Source organism: Leopardus geoffroyi, chromosome C1 (genome assembly GCF_018350155.1).
Source record: "Leopardus geoffroyi isolate Oge1 chromosome C1, O.geoffroyi_Oge1_pat1.0, whole genome shotgun sequence".
Classification (NCBI taxonomy): domain Eukaryota; kingdom Metazoa; phylum Chordata; class Mammalia; order Carnivora; family Felidae; genus Leopardus; species Leopardus geoffroyi.
The window spans coordinates 59,425,232-59,442,579 of record NC_059328.1 but is presented as its reverse complement, the minus strand read 5'-3'; the positions used below and the strand labels follow the sequence as shown (position 1 = coordinate 59,442,579).

The 17,348-nt window shown below is 36.0% G+C and overlaps 1 protein-coding gene across 3 annotated transcripts in view; it reads left to right on the top strand.

The window, feature by feature from the left end:
• NEGR1 (neuronal growth regulator 1) overlaps positions 1-17,348 on the top strand; it is an 851,294-nt gene that overhangs the window by 558,060 nt on the left and 275,886 nt on the right. The gene's annotated exons all lie outside the window — the stretch shown is intronic.

The window sequence follows — 17,348 nt, the reverse complement described above, 5'->3', positions numbered from 1 at the left end:
TCGGTTAAGCGTCCGACTTCGGCTCAGGTCATGATCTGTCAGTTCATGAGTTGGAGCCCCGCTTGCAGCTCTGTGCTGACAGCTCGGAGCCTGGAGCCTGCTTCAGATTCTGTGTCTTCCTCTCTCTCTTTCCCTCCTCTGCTAATACTCTGTCTCTCTCTCTTTCTCTCTCTCTCAAGAATAAACAAATATTAAAAAAATTAATAAAAGTAGATTAGATGTTATAAGAAAGTATGTATTCAATTTAATATATAGCCATAGAAACTATCCAAAATGAAACAGGGAAAAAAGAATTCTTAAAATGAAGATAGGACCAGTAAGCTATGGGATAGCTTCAAACAGCGTAATTTTTATGTAACTGGATTCCCCAAAGGAGAGGAGAGAGGAATAATTTTTAAGAGATTGAGAGCCTTATGGAAAATTTCCTAAATTTGGTAAAAGCTATAAACTCAGAAGTTTTCATTGTCCTCCTCACACCAAATAACTGGTGTCTTGTGCAACACCACTTATCCAGTTTTCTGACTGGATGGGCAACAACTCAATTCTGACACTGTTTACTTGGAGTTAGTGTCAGCTCATACAAGTTTAGGGCTCAGTCTTACAAGACTGCCCCCTCCCCACCACTGCAGATACCAGTCACAAGTCTGAGGCCACCAACACTTATAAATGACTGGCTATAATTGGGGGTTCTAATACACTCCTCCTTGGATTCAAAATTTGTTAGAACAACTTGCAAAATTTAGTGATGAACTATACTTATATTTACTGGTTTGTTATAGAGGAATCAGATGAACAGCCAGATAAAGAGGTACATTGGGCATGATCCAGAAAAGTCCTGAGCACAGGAGCTTGTGTCCCCATGGAGTTGGGGTACACCACCATATGGATGCACTCACAAACCTGGAAGATCTCTAAACCCCATCAACTAGGGGTTTTCATGAGATGTTCATTATGTGAGTGTGATCGATTAAATCATTGGCCATTGATGATTAATTCAATTTCCTTTTTTTAAAATGTTTATTTGTGAGAGAGAGAGAGCGAACGAGCAAGCATGAGTGGGGAGGGACAAAGTGAGAGACACACACACAGAATCTGAAGCAGGCTCTGGGCTCTGAGCCATCAGCACAGAACCTGACATGGGTCTCGAACCCACAAACCGTGAGATTATGACCTGAGCCGAAGTCCGATGCGACCTAGGCGCCCCTAATTCAATTTCCAGCCCCTTTCCCCTAGAAAGAGATGGGGGATGGAGTGAAAAGTATCAAACTTCTAATCAATTTTTGGACTTTCTGATGACCAGTTCCCAACCTGAGGAAATACAGGGGCCCACCAAGAGTCAGTTCATGAGAACAGAAGATGCTCCTGTCACCTGTATCACTCAGGAAATTGCAAGGGTTTTTAGGAGCTCTGCTAGTAACTGAGGACAACAATCTTTCTATGATACCATGCCCAGAGACCAAAGTTCAATGAAATTCAAGCCCAAGAAAGATGAAAATAAATAACTATCCCAAGGAACATCATAAACAAATTGCTAAAAACCAGCAAAAAGAGAGAAACATCCTAATAGCAGCCAAAGAAAAAGGATACAGTATAAATGGAGGAACAAAGACAAGGACTGCATTTTTTTTTTGTCAGAAACTATGCAAGCAAGAGTATGATTCTATTTATATAAAATACTAGGAAATACAAACTAATGTATGATGACACAAGTTGTGGTTGCCTGGATGTTGGAGTATGGGGGATAGGGGAGCTGGATGGAAGGATTACAAAGGCTCATGAGACAATTTTGTAGGGCAATGGATATGTTCATTATTGATTGTGGTGATGGTTTAGAAGTTCTATTCATATGTTAAAACTTACACAATTATATTTAAATGTGTGTGGTTTATTACATGACAGTTATATCTGACTAAAGTTGTTAAAGATAAAAATAAAATATGCATGAAATGACCAGTTTTTTTCTCATAATCGATACAATACCATGCAAAATATTTAGTTCCTTGTTTTATAGCTAATGAAATAAATCAAGCAATGTTAAAAATATTTGCCCACAGGTAGTTAAAAAAAAAATCTAACTTTAATGGCTATTCCCATTATTCTTTGTTGTTGTCATACAGATAAGATAAGCAAATTCTAAAAGATCTTTTGGACTGTAGTAAACAAAAATTATAGGCATAATATATTGTCATTGAAAGTTATACTAGTGAAAAGTAAGCTCCTAATGGCAGAGATCATATTTTATATCTTAAATCCCTTAATGCAGCTTAATTTTATCCAGTAAATAATTAATAAAAGAAATGTATAAGTGAATTAATGAATGCAAAATTAGTTGTGTATTATATTTATGAAAATAGGTTGATCTATTGTGTGTCTGAAGATAGGAAAGAGAATAGATGGTCTATGTGCAAGAAAAGGGTATGAGAAGAAAACAGACCTGTAAAATGTATAAATGCCAATCATGCTTCCTTATAATCTTATATTAAAAAGATTATGTTTGCAGATAATTGAAACCATTATCACCTCAGTTTCTACAATTATTACCTCCTAAGTAGTCTTCTGTCTTCTACTTATCCCTACTCAATTCATTTTCCAGACAAAAGTCAGAGAGATTAAACCATCAGCAGCTAACATCACTTCATTGATAAAACCCCTCCAATGGTACCTCAGTATACTTAGAATAAAATAAAAACTCCTTACCTGTAGAAAAACCATATGCGAATTTCTATTCTCCATTCTCATCTCACACTTCTCTTCCCCTTACTGGCCTTCTTTCTGTCCCTCAAACCTTCCCCTTCTTGTTCCTGCCTTGGAGCTGTTACAGTAACCATTCCCTGTGCCTGGATCATTCTCTCCTGAGTCTTTACATGGATCGTCCTCTATGATATTAAGGTCTCAGCTTAAATGGCCTTTTGAGACCATCAAATCCCACTCATCCAGTGACTAGGCCGTCTCTATTATGTCACTCTACTTTTGTGGTTCTCAACTAGAGATAACATGACCCCTCGAAGGACATTTGGAAACATGGGAAAATTTTGGAGAGAGGGTACCTAGTGGATAGAGGCTGGAGAGGCCCTAACTGTCTTACAGGGGACAGGACAGCACCCTCTCACACAAGGAATCATATGGGTCCAAATATCAGTAGTGCTAAATTTACTCCATTTTAATTCCATGCTCATCATATATAAATTATCTAATATTCTCTTCTGTATTTAGTTTTATCTTTTTTTTTAACACTTTGATAGACTGAAAGTCCAATGGGAACAGGAATGTTAGGTGTGTGGTTCATCTTTATATTCCCAGCTCTTAGAGTAATGGCTGGCACAGAATGTTTTGTCAATAAGTATTTACTGAGTGACTGAATGCCATTGAATGCTTCCTTTGAAAGCATTCTATATGACTTGTGGAGTATTTCTGCAAATGACCCCCATCGTCAGCTGAAGGCATGTTTTCCCCAGAGTATGTTTGAGACTACAGGATGGGGAATCAACTTTCTATATACGTTTTAAAAAAGAAAAGTGAATGAATACCAGAAACCTTCAGGGAAGGAAAGCTGCCAAGCACACATGATTTTTTAGTAAAATTCTGTTCATAGCTTGGAAATAAATCTACTTTCCTAAATCTCTGTCAGGGTCAATGATTTGTGTTTAAATGTGCAAACTTATTGCATCTGTGATTTCTCCTCTGTTGTGCTATAAATAAATTAACACTTTTATCTAATCTGACTCGCTTCCACCTGTTATATTTGGAAGGCTATTGCAGTGCTAGCTGATGTTTTCTCTGAAGAAATGACTGTTGACCTCACTGTTCCAAATAAAGGCAGTAGTTTTAGCTGTTGATTTCCTGCAGGGAAGGAGTTCACAGGAAGCAAGAATTGTGAATGATGGTGCTCACATTTAGGCAGATTATGACCAAAGCAGACATGCCGAAGTCATGAAAGCATCTATCTAGTAGCTTTCGTAAACAAACAAATGAATAAAACCTGAATCTACTTTATTTTGCCTAACATCTCCCTCTCTCTCTAGTAGTTGCTTTGGTATGACAAACGTACCAAAGACTAAAATCATGGCTGTTGAAATATGTAAGGTAATTTGCTTAGACTTACAGGGAGGTAGTGTGAGGACTTGATTGACATTAGGCCCCTTAAAGAAATAGGTACCGATAGATTTATATGTTTTACTTCTTAGTTAAGTGTTTGCATTTTAAGCAAGAGTTTCTAGGGGTACAAAAGTGTTCAACTAAAAGGATAATTAATAGTAGCAGGAACTTTAGGCATGAGGAAAACCAGCAGTGGATATGTTTGATAATTGGCAAAGCTTTTGGTGCCCATTATAGCATTTCGCCATGTATATGCATGGCTCATTTATACACTTCTCTCTGATTTAGCTGTGTAGACACAGGCATTTATGGCTTTAGAGAAGTTTTATTTTCCTCCTATTGCATAGAGGTAGCACCGATAGAGTCAATAGATTGTGTCATTTATACTGAGCCAATATATTCCGATCACCAACCAATATATTTCTCCATATACTGTCACAATATTATACAATAGAAACACTTGTTTTATTTGTTTAAAAAAAAAAAACACATTTAATTGCTACTGGAGATCTATCATCTTTGCATTCATTTTTTCTTCAATTTACTTGTCAGTTTCTTCTTATTTTCTCTTATAGTCATAGAGTAATATCTAAAAATCAAAAGGAGAATGATTGTATCCCATCATGTACCTTTATCACAATGTCCTTTTCAGCTTAGCTTTCTTCTTCTTAGTGAACAGGTACTACATGAGGTATAGTCATCATGTTGAGCACATGCTCCCTTAGGGTTCATGATATTATATTTTGTATCACTAGAAATTTTTGAATCCTAAGTACTGTAAAGTTTTTGCCTTTCTTGCTTTGGTCTTGACATTTCAAAATTAGCAGGGTCTACTTAGTCTTCCCAGATGTTGGAAAGATATGGGAATGCAATGTTGATAGAAGGTTTCTCCATCACTGGTAGCCTGAAGTCTTCAGAAGATGATGGTAGCAATTGCTTTGCTTCTATTTTTTGATATTAATTCCAGATCCACCAAGAAGAGGGCAGAAGGCATTGGGGTGGGGGGAAGAGGCAATGATGGTCAAACTCCGGAAAAGCCAGGTAATTCATTACTTTGTATATTCATTCTTGCTTCGTTCTGTCATTCTTTCATCCAATTACCTCTCATTCTTTAACTTAAGAAATGTAATGGACATTTATATGTATTAATAAGCCAGAACTTTTGAATTCCTTAATTTTCTAAGTTCATGGCTATAGGGAGAGTAGGGAGTTAAGAACAAAACCTCTCATTAAGCCTTATGTGTCATCATGTTGGTTCATTTCAAGAAAGTCTGGCCCAAATCATACTTTTGCAGAAAGCAAAGGTGTAATGTGTTTGGGGCAAAACTATGAAGGATTATAGAACTCTTTCCCCAGACGGTGGCACAATTTTACTATCTCAAACTCTTTTCTAAAGTACCTTGTAACACAAATTCTTACTTTATCCCTTTTCCCAGCACCAATCTCAAATATGAGGTAAGAAGTATTTTTTTGCTCGTAACAGAAAATCTTACGGATTTTTTTTTTTCCTGAAGTCCTGTAAGAGAGATCAAGGAATTGGTACAAATAGGCCTACTCTTAAGCATACAGAAAGAGATACCTAGTTTACTGGGAAGAGAATGGAGTATAAGAATAGACAGAGAGAAGCATATAAAGGGGACAGAAAAGAAATAATGAAAGGATTACTGCTTTGATTTTTTTTCACATGCCACAGCTGTTTTTTTTTCTTTTTTTTTTTTACAAAAATAATAGAATGTATTTTTTTTTTTTTTTTTTTTAGTGACAGGTCTTATATATACCCTGTGATACCTTATGTACTGTATAAATAACAGAAATGGACATTTAGAATTTGTAAAAGTTGGAATGAAAAGTCAACCAATAATAAGAGGCCATATGTCAAATTTCAAGCATTTTAAATATAGTTAGTGTCCCTGAACAGACAAGATCTGCCGTTTCTGTCTTCGTATACCATCTGTACTAGATTGCTAGGGCTACCATAATACAGTACCTCAGACTATATGGCGCAAGCAACAGAAATATATATTCTCACAGGTCTAGAGGCTCACAGTCCCCAGTCAAGGTGCTGACAGGTGGTTCCTTCCGAAGGTTCTGAGGCTTCGAAGAAGGGTCTGTTCCCAGCCTCTCTCCTTGGCTGGTAGATGGCCATCTTCTCGCGGGTGGCTTCACAGCATCTTCCCTCTGTGCGTGCCTGTATCCAAATTTCTTCATTTTATAAAATACCAGTCATATTGGATTAAGCCCCTCCCCCCCCCCCCCACTTTAACTTACTTTCTGCTTTAACGACCCTATCTGCAAATGTGATCACATCCTGAAGCACTGCAGAACATATGTATGACTCTTTGGGGTTACACGATTCAGCCCATAGTATGCAACAATGTTAGTCAAAAGGCATTTATTGAAGATTTTTTTTTTTTTCTGGAGCAAAGTACTCTTTGATATGAAGTGCAGCTTTAGAAAGTAGTAGTAGATTAAATCTTTGTCCTTGATGAAAATATTAAAATGTATATTTTTTAAGTTTTATATGTATATTAAATATATGAGTGATGATGTATTTTAAAATATAATAGAGTGATGGCACATAATTAGGATTAGCTCTACAGATCTACATAGGCACTGGGCTGTTTCAGATGACAAAACAGTGTCCATAACTGGAGTTGACTCAATAAGAGTAATACTAGGAACAAAACAATTCCTATTTTGCACGATGCAAAACTAAGGAACAAATATGTTGAAGGACATATACAGCCATACAGTGAGTTACAGGCACAGTGGAAGCGTAAGCAGTATTTCCTGATACCCAGTTGAATCTTCTGTAACTGCAGCTATTGTCACTTGGAGAAGACAGTTTTATTAGACTATAGCATATGTTGACGAGTTCATTCAGGTAAGTTACAATACTTTCAAATGGAACATAATAGAGGTTTCACATGGTGTAGGCCAGTAACATATGGCTCCGTTCATAGAGACGTAAATAATACATAGCAAGTAATGGATTCAAGCTGGTCAGAACAGAGCCTAGCTACAAACAACCTGTAAACAACAGCAGTCGGTTCCTTTTGCAAGCACTCCCTTTTTGTAATTACCCCTCTGGAAGAAAGTATGTGTGTTAAGGGTGGGGCTGGAAAGGAGATAGAAGGGTAATTCTTCCCCAGGATAATGTAAATTTTGTTATCTCACTTCCCCGCCCCCCCCCACCCGTTTAAATGCAGAAATGAAAAACAATGACTAAACTTGCCATTGCAGATTGAATCACTATTTTCCAGGGAAAATGCATCTCAAACTGCCAAATATAGAGAGGACAGAAAAATAGTCACCTAATCCAAATGGTGTGATGGCAGTTAGAAAGCCTTTGTTAGTGCTCTACTGAATGAATAAGATCCCTTCCTGATAGGGATAGGCATATGAGTTGTTTCTTTTACTTTAAACTATTAAAGTGCATTTCAGGCTCTGTAGGGTTTGGTTTAACAAAATCAAGTTATGTTACGAGATTTGACAACATAATTTTTACTTCTTCAATACAAACACTATAGGCATTGAACAATACATCGTATTTTCAGTTTTATTTTCATTAATTTTATCAATAAAAATGTTCATTTTAATTTTATTAGGATTTTGCACAGGGCTTTATACATATTTTTGCATTCAGTGCTCATAATAGTGTTATGAAGCTGATATTGTTTTCTTTGTTCATATGACAAAACTGACCCCGAGAAAGGTTAAAAATGTTGACCCAGATCACACTAAACCTAGTGCATTTACTACTCCAAAGCCCACATTCTTAATTACTTCCCTCTCTATTATTGTCATAAAACATCTTTTTTTTCTTTCTTCTTTTTTTATAAGACCATCCATATGAACACATTTTGCAATAGGTATGGGTATATGTCTACTTCCTCAAAATGCAAAATGACTTTGAGAAGCATCACCATGATTAGTCACTTTAGTGCTCTTTGATGATCTCTAAGTGGTGTTCTAATTATTATAGCCTTCCTATTAGACACCACGCTTCTTTGTTTTCTGAATGCTGGGCAAACATTTCTGCTTGTACACAAAGTTAAGATATGGTAATATCCCATAGGAAATCATCTAATCTATTTGATTTTAACACAGTTCTGTTCCATTATATGTAATATAGCTATTTTCCAAATAGCTTTGGATATCCTGATCTGCCTACATATTATGTAATGATCCTCAAAACACCATTAGACATAGAGACATCAAAAGTATATTTTCCTTTATCTTGGCTTGAAATTTCCTAGCTTTCTTGAAAAAAAGAGAAACAGTTTATAAGATCATGGATCATAATATCAAAGCAAATTAGGATGTCAGAAGCAGAGCCTTTCCTGGTACTAAGAGGCACAAAGACTTTCTCTCATGGGTACTCAGAAAGTCAATACATTGATTATAGCAGCAGGGCCTCGGTAACTTTTCTGATAAAAATGTAATAGGAAGTTTCTTATGGCCTTTCTTATAATGTCCGTCAATGAGGACGGGTGCAGTAACACCAAAGCAAGTTCTTGTAAAGGAAATTCAATAGGAACCAAAATAAAGTAGTGAGAGTGTACAGTTTTTTTAATATACCAACTTACTCTGAAAAGAAAATTTTTAAATAGCTAAAGAAATGAATGGATTTCCTTCAGGTAATCTTTTATGAATACTTTCTGTATGTGAACTTGTAATAATAATTAAACACCAAAGAAGTCAAAGTTCTATTCTCTGGCCAGACCTTAGAGTAGAGAGTATATTATTCACAGAAAGCCCTAGGTCACAAAGCTAATAGAATAAGACGCTAAAATGGAACCTTCAGCTGAAATCCTAAGGCAACAGATAGCAAAATGAGGTGTAATTCACATTACCTCTATGGAACTTCTAAAATGTGATTAACCAAGAACCAAATTAGAATATTCGTAGAACTCTCTCCTTCTCTGTAGGACTCAAAGGACTGGAAAAGAGGGATTTTGATGTCAGTTCCTAAGAGAGAGCTGTGCTATATGCTCTACCTGCTCACAAATATTTGGGATTGCAAATCTTTTTTAATTGGACCATTTTAGTGGATGTGTAGTAGAATATCAATATGCTTTTGTCTTTAAATTTACATAAAATAATCACTTCTTGCAGTACAAAAATTCTATGGGTTTTGACAAATGCATCTTCATATATCCATACCCACAGTCAAGATACAGAGCAGTTTCATGACTAAGAAATTCCAAACTCCTGTAGTCAACCACCCTCCCCTCTCCGAACCCTGGCAAAAACTGATCTGTTCTTTGCCTTTACAGCTTTGTTGTTTCTAGAATGTCTTATACATGAAACCATACATGTCACCATCTGACCCTAGTGTCTTTCATTTGGTAAAATGTGTTTGAGATCCATCCGTGTTATGTATATATGAATAATTTGATTGGCAAATGGTATTGCACTATATGGATGTTCCCCAGTTTGTTTACTCATTCACTGGTTAAAGTGACTTGGGTTGTTTTCACTTTTTAGTAATTGTTGGTAAAACTAATATAAACATTTGTATGCAAGTTTTTGTGTAAACATAAATTTGCATTTTTTTAGGATGGAGATTGCTAAGTAACATAGTAAAATGCACGTTTAATTTTATGCAAAATTGGTAAACTGTTTTCCAAAAGGACTATATTATTTTATAATCCCACCAGCAATATAGGAGAGCTCCAGGTACCCTGCTTCTGTCAGCACTAATCAGTGTGTGTTTGTTTGAAGCCATTCTAATACATATATAGCAAAATGTCATTTTGATTTTTTTCCTAACATTCTTTTTTTTTTTAATTTTTTAAATGTTTATTTGTTTATGAGAGAGAGAGAGAAACAGTGTTTGAGTGGGGGAGGGGCAGAGAGAGAGGGAGACACAGAATCTGAAGCAGGCTCTAGGCTCTGAGCTATCAGCACAGAGCCCAACAGGTAGGCTTGAACTCACAGACCCTGAGATCATGTCCTGAGCTGAAGTCTGAGGCTTAACGGACTGAGCCACCCAGGTGCTCCGCTTTTCCTAACATTCTTAATGACTAATAATGTTCATTATCTTTTGACATACCTATTTACTATCTAAGTATTTTTATTCAATAATGTATCTGTTTAAATTTTTTGTCCATTTCTTTATTAGATTGTATGTTTTTACTGAGTTTGGAGAGTCCCTGTATATTTTGGATACAAGTTCTCTAATATGTAATTTACAATGTTTTCACCCATTATGTGGGTTTCAATTAATTAATGGTGTTTTTTGCACAGCAAACATTGTTTACTTTTGATGAAATTCAGTTTATCAACACCTTCTTATATGGCTTGTGTTATTAGTATCATATCTAAGTACGCTTAGCCCAAGATTCTCTCCTTTGTTTTTTTCTAGAATATTTATAGTTTTGTGATTCACATTTAGGGCAATGGTGATTGTTGAGTTACTTTCTCTATAAAGACGTGAGATATGGATCAGAGTGGACAATCTTGCCTTGCCTCTCATTTTGGATGGGAAACTATTTACCCTTATATCATAAAATATGAGGTCAGACGTAGGGTTTTCACAGAAGTTTTTGTTAGGCTGAGAAAGTATCATTCAATTCTCAGTTTCCAGAAACTTTTTATTTCATAAATGAATACTGATTTTTTCAATGATTTATCTACATCTAGAGATACTCATATTTTTGTTGTTGTTCTTAATATGGTGAATTACATTGTTTAATTTTTTTCAGTTGTACAACCAGCCTTTCAATCCTGGGATGAACGATATTTGGTTGTGATGTTTTATCATTTTTAAATATTACTGGATTTGTTTACTCAATATTTGATAAAGTATCTTTGTGTCTATGCTTATGAGGGTTTTTTTTTTCTTTCTTTTGACATCTTTAGTTTAGATATTAAGGGTAATGCTAGCCTCATAAAATGAATTGGGAGATTTCCTCCTCCTCCATTTCAGAAGGAATTTGTATATATGGTATTCTTTCTTAAAATTTTTTTAATGTTTATTTATTTATTTTGAGCGAGACAGAGACAGTGCAAGTGGGGAGGGGGAGAGGGGGAAGAGAGAGAGAGAGAGAGAGAGAGAGAGAGAGAATCCGAAGGAGACTCCATGCTCAGCAGGGAGCCCCATGCAGGGCTCCATGTCAAAACTTTGAGATCATGACCTGAGCCAAAATCAACAGTTCCAACGTTCAACTGACTGAACCACCAGGTGCCCCTCTTTCTTACAGTCTTAATAAACATGACCCTTTAGTTTTCTTTGTTGGTAATTTTATAAATTACAAATTCAATTTCTTATTATTGGATATATATTGAATATTCAGATTTTCTATTTCTTCTAAATCAGTTTCAATTTCTGTGCCTTTCAAGGAATTTGCCCATTTAATTGAAATTGTTGAGTTAAATGGTAGGTAGTTTTTCTTAATATTTGCTTAGTGGCCATTCAGTCATTCTTATAACAATAGCAATGTTCTCTTTTTCATCTCTGAAACTGGAAATTTGTGTTGTCTTTCTTTTTATTCTTTATCAGTCTAAGTTTCATACATTTCAATGATTTTTTTTGAAAGAGTAGCTTTTGGTTTCATTAATTCTCCCTATTAATTGTCCATTTTTAATTTAACTGATTTTCATTCTTTATTATTCCCACAACTTCCAAAATCTCCAGTTATTTTTTTCAAATGTTTTGAGATTTCTCCCGACACATGTACAGCCTAGTCTGAAGTAAAGACAAGGAAGCACATGTTGATTTCTCTAGTGTTTTGTTGTTGTTGTTGTTGTTGTTGTTGTGTTGTGTTGGGTTGTGTTTTTTGGTCCCTATATGTTACTTCTCTTCAGAACTCTTTACCACTAGATCCAGCCCCCGTGGCCTGCTGGAACTTCAGTCTTTCTTCACTCAACTCAATATTACTAGGCTCTGGTTTTCAAAAAGTTTTCTTAAGTCTAGGGTCTGAAAATTGCCTATGTATACAAGTTATGGAGATCAATTTGGGGCTCACCTTATTTGCTTCCGGGATCAGTCTTGTGCCACCTATTGTCTAATATCTGAAAAGAGATGTTTTATGTATTTTACCCATTTCTCTAGTGGTTTATGGCAAGAAGGTAGGTCTGATTTTTGTTCCTAAATGTACGTGGAAGCAGAATTCCAGAGTTATTTTTTAATACAATATTTTAAAATATTCAAATTTGTGGGACACCTGGGTGGCTCAGTCAATTGAGCGTCCGACTTCGGCTCAGGTTATGATCTCACAGTTCGTGGGTTCTAGCCCCGCATCAGGCTCTGTGCTGAACGCTTGCTCAGAGCCTGGAGCCTGCTTCAGATTCTGTGTCTCCTTCTCTCTCTGCCCCCTCCCCCACTCATGCTTTGTCTCACTCTGTTTCTCAAAAATAAATAAATGTAAAAAAAATATTAAAATATTCAAATTTGTTACATTTTTACCTGTAGCACTACAATTATTTTCACCTGACCAAATTTTTCCAATTTTTTCTTGAAGCTTTAACAGCACAATTATAACAGCATAGCATCTATATTTACTTCAAATATATTTACTATTATTACTTTACTGAAATTGCCTGCTTATACTTTTGTTTCCATAATAAATGATAAGCTCTTTGAAATGGAAACAGTTTGTCCACTGGTCAGTGATCTTGGCACAAATAATGTCATTTGAATGGAAGGAGAGAAGCCAGGCAGGAAGGAAGGAAACTATTGTGAGCTGACTTAAGAACTTTCCTTTAGTACTGTCTGGTACTAAATATGCGTAAATATGCAACAAAACAAATCAAAATGCTGAGTTTTTATTTACTGGGGTTTTGTTTGCTTCTGAAACCTCTGTTGCAGTCATTTCAGTAGGCAGCTTCTATAATTTATCTGCCCATACACCCTCCTCTCATTGCTTCTTCAAACCCCACTACTTTTGTGCTCTAACAACACCCCTGAATCACATTCCCTGTTAGATTTGCAGTACATTCTCCTGAAAATTATTTGCTTCTAAAAGAATGTCTTAATTAAGTTTATTTTTCTGAACTTCACTCATATTTTTCAGAGATAGTAATGAGCTCAGCAACTTTATCAATTTGACCATACATTTTCTTTTCCCGCTATCTTTGGAAATTATAGGCAAATCACAATTTGTATGTGCAAAATAATTGCAGAGTCTAATGAAGAAGTGTGGTAGGCGGAATAAAGGCCCCCAAAGATGTCCATGTCCCAATCCCTGGAACCCGTGACTACATTACCGTACATAGTAAAGAGACTTTGCAGATGTGATTGAAGTTAAGAACTAGAGATGAGAAGATTATCTTGGATTGGGCAGATGGACTCAGTTTAATCACATGAGTCCTTAAAACTAGAAGAGGAAGGCAGAAGAGCTGTTTGGAGAGATGCAACTGGAGAAGAAGCAGTGGGCATTCAAAATGGAAGAAGACTTGACCCACCATATGCTGGCTTGGAAGGGGCTATGAGCCAAGGAATGAGGGAGCCTCTTGAAGCTAGGAATAGCCCTCCACCAAGGAAATGAGAATTTCAGTACCATGAGCAAGAAACTTAATTCTCCCAACAACCTGAATGAGCAAACGAGCCTCCAGAAAGGGATCCTGCACTGCTGACACTTTGATTTTAGTCCAAGGAGACCCTATTTGAGTTTTATATTGTTGCTATAACAAATCACTACAAAATTAGTGGCTTAAAACACTTCTCTTTTATACCTTTATGGTTCAGAAATCTGGATCTCACTGGATTAAAAGCAAAGTATTGACAGGATGTGTTCTTTTTTTTTTTTAAGCTCTAGAGAATCAATTTTTTGCTGTCAGCTGAGAGCCATTTCCAGTTTCCAGAGGACGGAGGTTTCCTTTGCTCATGTTCCACTTTCTCCATCTTCAAAGTCAGCACTAGTGTCCTCTCATGTCACATCTCACTGACCCACCCTTCCACCTGCTACACTTAAAGACTCATGTGATTAGACTTAGCCATCCATAATAGTCTTTTATCTCAAGGTACTTAACACATTTTCAAAGTCCCTTTGTGCAAGAAACCTAGTAGAGTCACAGACCCAAATGCTGAGGACATGAATGTTTTTGGAAGATCCTTTATTCCAATTACTATAGACCTGTGCCGGACTTCTACTCTACAGAAAATAATAAACTCATATGGTTTTAAACAAGTAAATTTGTGGTCTTTTGTTATGGCAGCTACGGAAAAGTAATACAAGGAAAACTAATAATTCAAAAATTAAAATAGCATCCAGATAGTGCTTTATAGTTCTAAGAGGAAGGACAACACACATATGCCCTGATTTAGTTCTTACACTAAGCATTTTCATTATTACCATTTACAAATGAAAAAATTAATGCAGCATTTCAGTGGGATACAGATCAGGCACGTAGGTTTTGGAATTCTGAATTTCATATCTGTCACTAGGTCCATTAACAAGTATTTAACGTCTTTAACCATATAGAGTTTTATTCCATATAACAGATTCTACCTGATACACGTATCTAAGGTTAACTGAGGAATTCATAATGAAAAGCATTTATCATGGTACTGTACACATAATAAAGAATCAATAACAGGTAAATATTATTATTTTTATTGCTGGTGTCATGGTTAATAATTATTGGAGTAAGAAAATTAATCTGCTGGAGAAGGCAGAGAAAATGAAATGTTATATTTCATGGACTTTCTATCATGTTATCTTTCATTAATGATATAGTCAACAAATGTCACAAAGCCCATATTAAACATGGAATAAAATGTAGCCTTTTATATCACAGAACTTATAGTATAACAAAAACAGAATTAATTTAAGAGTTCCTAATAATTAAGTAAACAGTAGCAAGCATGTATTTGCCACATAATATTAGTGCAGGATTTTTTGTTTTATTTTTGAAAGTATGTAACATGGAACTATTAGATTGAGTAGTGACTAAATCAGGAAAGGTTTCTATGAGGAAATATTGCTTATTCAGAGACCTGAAAGATGAGAAGTTATCAGGGTAAATTGGAAGATAAAGTATCCTGGCAGCAGAAAGATGAAATGTCTAAGGAGACAGCAGGCTAGAAGGACCTATCCCAGCCTGTGATCCGTATCAGAAATTCAAAGTTGAAAGCTATCTTTCAATGATGTTTTCAGACCACTGACTATAGATATATATCCCAGAGATGAACATTCAATAGATGTGAAATAGGAATATTCATGAAACACTTTAATATTGAAAATAAGTTAGACCCTTTTAAATTTGTTTTTAAAAAGTTTCACAATTTTTTTTTTACCTTTTTATACATGATTGTCTTCATTTTTTACTGGCCAACTAAGTTATTTAATTATGGTATAATATATCAATTTTACCCATACTTTAATTTTCATTTAATATCCCTTACTTTATAATTCAAGTTATACTTTAAAAATTCTTGATTGTGGGCACCTGGGTGGCTCAGTCGGTTAACTGTCTGACTTCAGCTCAGGTCATGATCTTGCAGTTCGTGAGTTTAGGCCCCGCGTCAGGCTCTGTGCTGACAGCTCAGAGCCTGGAACCTGCTTCAGATTCTGTGTCTCCCTCTCTCTCTGCCCCTCCCCCACTCACACTGTCTCCCTCCCTCTCCCTCTCTGTCTCTCAAAAATAAAGACTAAAAAAGATTTTAAAAAAAGAAAAAAATTCTTGAATGTGAATAAGGATTTTGTCCTCCCTATGTTTCAATAGTTTTTATAAACACATTTAAACCTAGATTATCTTCATTGTAAGGGTGAAAATAAGATAAAAAGGAAGGAATAGAAAATATTATATTAGTGGATGGAGTCATACAAGGGCATTAGGTTGAGCTAAAAAATACTTATAAAAGGGGCGCCTGGGTGGCTCAGTCGGTTAAGCGTCTGACTTCGGCTCAGGTCACGATCTCACTGTCTGTGGGTTCGAGCCCCGCGTCGGGCTCTGTGCTGACAGCTCAGAGCCTGGAGCCTGTTTCAGATTCTGTGTCTCCCTCTCTCTCTGACCCTCCCCCGTTCATGCTCTGTCTCTCTCTGTCTCAAAAATAAATAAATGTTAAAAAAAAATTAAAAATTTTATACTTATAAAATCAGATTTTAAGACTATGGATTTGAAGACACATGCTGCTTTTGTAAACTCACCTCGGCGTACCTGAAATAGCATATCAGCCAACTATCATCTTAGAAGTATAACTCTTCCCTGTGTACAACTTAGGGTCAGCCAGATAAATGGAGAGATTACTTAATCATATGTATTCTAAATAGTACAGGTTTCAATTAACCAAGTCATATTTACCTGACGGCAAGCAGTTTAGTGACTAATATAGGCCCAGAGAAGGGAGCCCACAGGAAAAACATTTTTGTTAATTGATAAAGATTTTTGATTTGGAGCACCACACCTAAGTTTCATAATACTTTATTCCTATAAAACTGAATCTTCTTACTAGTTTTCTAACTTCTACAGCTTTATAGTAGTTTTGGCAAGAGAGTAAGATGGAAACAAAAATAAGGTTGACTTTTCAAAACAGACCATTTAATGGGATTTTCCAATTCTCTTTGGTATGCAGTAAAATGTGATTTTTCAAGACCTGTGTAAGGAGGGAGAAGAGACCCCCCTCTGGAAATTCACAGAGGCCCATTCTTCCCCTGCCATATCTCTGATAATCAGGATCCTTCCTGCCTGAGGAGTCTCTGCTTTCGAACAAATACAAATTCTATTATTTCAAAAAAGAGTACTTTTTTTTCAAATTTCATTCATTTGCATATTTTTTATCTGTGATTATGTTTTTATTTTATTTTTTTTTAATTTTTTTTTTCAACGTTTATTTATTTTTTGGGGGACAGAGAGACAGAGCATGAACGGGGGAGGGGCAGAGAGAGAGGGAGACACAGAATCGGAAACAGGCTCCAGGCTCTGAGCCATCAGCCCAGAGCCCGACGCGGGGCTCGAACTCCCGGACCGCGAGATCGTGACCTGGCTGAAGTCGGACGCTCAACCGACTGCGCCACCCAGGCGCCCCTGTTTTTATATTTTTACTCTAGTGCTATTTTTAGTCAAATAAGAATGTTTTCCCTAGAATATTAAAAAATGAAGCTAATTTAGTTTTTATAACTACCTAACCCTTAGTTTGAGAATCATATCTTGTTTCTGAGGTTTATCATATCAGTTATATATAGCATATGCAGTATGCCTCTCGTAAAAAAATAGTAATTTTGGGAAACTGAAATGTGGCAATGGTTTAAGGTATTTCTATACTCTTATCAAGCCATCTGGCTTGAAACCTTGGGAATGAGTAT